At 43.1% G+C, this 3364-nt stretch overlaps 1 pseudogene; it reads left to right on the top strand.

Moving 5' to 3' along the window:
• Positions 1–2837: 2837 nt before the first annotated feature.
• Positions 2838–2894, top strand: LOC112409579 (uncharacterized; annotated as a pseudogene).
• The last annotated feature ends 470 nt before the right edge of the window (positions 2895–3364 follow it).

Below are 3364 nucleotides of genomic sequence, written 5' to 3' on the forward strand. Positions count from 1 at the left end.
GTTGCCTGTCTGTGTAGGGGTTACTGGAGTTTGCCAACGTTAACTTAGCAGAAGGATTCCACTTGGGAACTTAGAATCCCTTGTCCGAGAAGGATGGGAAGCCGGCCTCCTCTCACCCCCTCCACCGGGGTGCCCCTGCTCCAGACTCTTTTCCAACATTAGGGCCCATTCCCAAACTTTTCATCCAGAATCTCTACTGATACTCTATTTTCTCTCTTGTGAAGTCTTGCAAAACATGCTTTATCCTATCCTTGGTTGGCAACAAACCAATTCCATCTATTCTATATTTTTTAAGAAACCCAGAGAAGGAGCTGCTAGGGTCTCCCCTGGTCATCCAAGCTAGCTTTTAATCCCAAGGTCGGTTCCTTCCTTCAACACCATCTCAGGAAACCTTCAAATCTGGTTTGTGGTTTACAAAGAATTGAGTCGATTCACTGTGATCTAGATTCGCTCTTGGAAAACTTTAAGTATACAAGAATAATTTGGAGGTAGCGGTGTGGTTGAAAATGCACACCATTTCAAAAATGGACCAGGATCTTATAAATGCTGATCCCATGGGTCGGGGGAACGGGGACCAGGAGTGTGCTTTGGACACAAGCATCCCAGGTGAGTCTAACAAAGGCAGTTTGAGGACCACGCTTTCAGAAGCACCAGGCTGAACAAGACTTGGTGGGAGCAGGAAGCGCGAAGCCTGGGGTGGTGGGTGCTTTGGGGAAACTGGGATATTTCCAGCCAGAACCACCTGGGTATCAGCTCTCCGATCCTCCTGGCTCTGCCCCACATACTTCTTCTACACCAGAGTTTAGCAAAGCTCGTCTTCTGAGGCCAGATTGAAATGCCAGAATGTATGGAGATTAATCACAGAATAATACAAACTGCAGCTTATCATCTCCCATATATTTGACATAATTACCCTACAAGCAACATGAAAATGTTATACTGTAATAACTCCCAGCCAGAAGAAAAAGCAGTTGCTGATAACATGAAAATAGAGAAGACAGAATAGAGCCCTTCGAAAACTTTTTTTTTTTTTTTCCTTCGAAAACTTTTAATTAATTTTTCCCCCTTTCAGCATAATTGATGTCAATTCAGGCTTCAGTGTTTTCAAAGCGCCTGGCCTCAGAGCAAAGGAATTTAGGGCTGGTGCGGGTTGACTGCAGAGCAAAGCTGGGCCCTCCTGCATTTCTGCATCTTTTTTTTTTATTATTTTTTGAAGTACAGTTGATTTACAATATTGTGTTAATTTCTGCTGTACAGCAAAGTAATTCAGTTATACATATATATATAAATATATATATATACATATTTTTTTCATATTCTTTTCCATTCTGGTTTAACACAGGATGTTGAACATAGTGCCCTGTGCTATACAGTAGGACCTTGTTCTTGATCCGTCCTCTATATAATAGTTTGCATCTGCTAATCCCAAACTCCCAATCCATCCCTCCCCTACTCCCTCCCCCTTAGCAACCACAATTCTGTTCTCTATGTCTATGTGAGACTGTTTCTGTTTCGTAGATAAGTTCATTTGTGTCATATTTTAGATCCCACATATAAGTGATACCATATGGTATTTATCTTTCTCTGTCTGACTTACTTCACTTAGTATGATAATCTCTAGGTCCATCCATGTTGCTGCAAATAGCATTATTTCATTCTTTTTTATGGCTGAGTGATATGCCATTGTATATATAGGTACCACATCTTCTTTATCCATTCATCTGTCAATGGACATTTAGGTTGTTTCCACATCTTGGCTACTGTAAATAATGTTGCTGTGAACATAGGGGTCTGCATCTTTTAAACATGTAACAGACTGCATCACTTCCCTGTTCAAAATTCTTTCACAGCTCCCATTTCCTGCCCAACAGAACACAAAGACCCAGGTTCTTTGATGTCCTTCAGGAGCCTTCCTGGTCAGGCACTTGCTTGCTACCTTGCCAATTTCACCTCTTGCCCCTCCCCCACGGGCCCCAGTCTTCCCAAATCACTTGCAATTTCTCCAATGTACCATTCTTAGTCCATTTGAGCCACTATAACAAAGTACAATAGACTAGGTGGCTTATAAGCAACAGAAATTTATTTCTCACAGTTCTGGAGGCTGGAAATACAAGACCAGGGCACCAACCCGGTTGGGTTCTCGTGAGAGTTCCCTTCTGGGCTGCAGACGGTTGTCTTCTGGTTGTGTGCTCACATGGCAGAAGGAGTGTAAGAGAGCTTCCTGGGGTGTCCTTATAAAGGCACTAATTCCATTCATAAAGGCTCCACCTCCAAGATCTAATTATCCCCAAAGCCCCACCTCCTCATACCACCACATTGGGGTCAGGATTTCAACATATGAATTTGGTGGGGGGGGGGGGAAACTGCACCTTCATTCCCCCAAATATTTACACTGGACATCCATCCCCACACCCTCCCCACCCACTTCTTCATCTGGCCAGCCCAACTCATCCTTCAAAGCTCAGAGAGCATCTCCTTCCAAAAGCCTTCCCTCCTCACCGGCAGCTGAGATTTCCACCTTGGGTTCCCAAAGCCTCCAGGTGTCTCCTCTAACCCAGAGCTTATCACACTCTCACTGTTCTATGAGTCACTTTCTCTCTCTCCTCCACTAGAAAGTGAATGTACCTTATTCAACTCTGTAACCCAGCATCTACAGTGTCTAGGATAGAAGATGCCTCAGAGAATATTGGAAGAATGAATGAATAAATTATTTATGATTACTAATCTCACACACTGTTGATGCCCATTGTATAGGAAACCATACAGTAAATTCCTGGCAAGAAACCACTCATCTCTCATGATGAACTACTTTGAAGCATTGCTCAGACCAGCTTCTAGTGCTTGCTTCAGCAGCACATATACTAAAATTGGAACGATACAGAGAAGATTAGCATCGGAAATGAAATTGAGTTATTTGTAGTGAGGTGGATGGACATAGAGTCTGTCATACAGAGTGAAGTAAGTCAGAAAGAGAAAAACAAATACCATATGCTAACACATATATATGGAATCTAAAAAAAAAATAAAAAGAAGAACCCAGTTGCAAGGACAGGAATAAAGATGCAGACATCTTTATTCAAGTAGAGAGTCCAGAGAATGGACTTGAGGACACGGGGAGGGGGAAGGGTAAGCTGGGATGAAGTGAGAGAGTGGCATGGACATATATACACTACCAAATGTAAAATAGATAGCTAGTGGGAAGCAGCCGCATAGCACCCGGAGATCAGCTCGGTGCTTTGTGTCCGCCTAGAGGGGTGGGATAGGGAGGGTGGGAGGGAGACACAAGAGGGAAGAGATATGGGGATATATGTATATGTATAGCTAATTCACTTTGCTATACAGCAGAAACTAACACACCATTGTA

The sequence above is a fragment of the Neophocaena asiaeorientalis genome, unplaced genomic scaffold, assembly GCF_003031525.2.
Source record: "Neophocaena asiaeorientalis asiaeorientalis breed wild unplaced genomic scaffold, Neophocaena_asiaeorientalis_V1.1 scaffold254, whole genome shotgun sequence".
Lineage (NCBI taxonomy): Eukaryota > Metazoa > Chordata > Mammalia > Artiodactyla > Phocoenidae > Neophocaena > Neophocaena asiaeorientalis.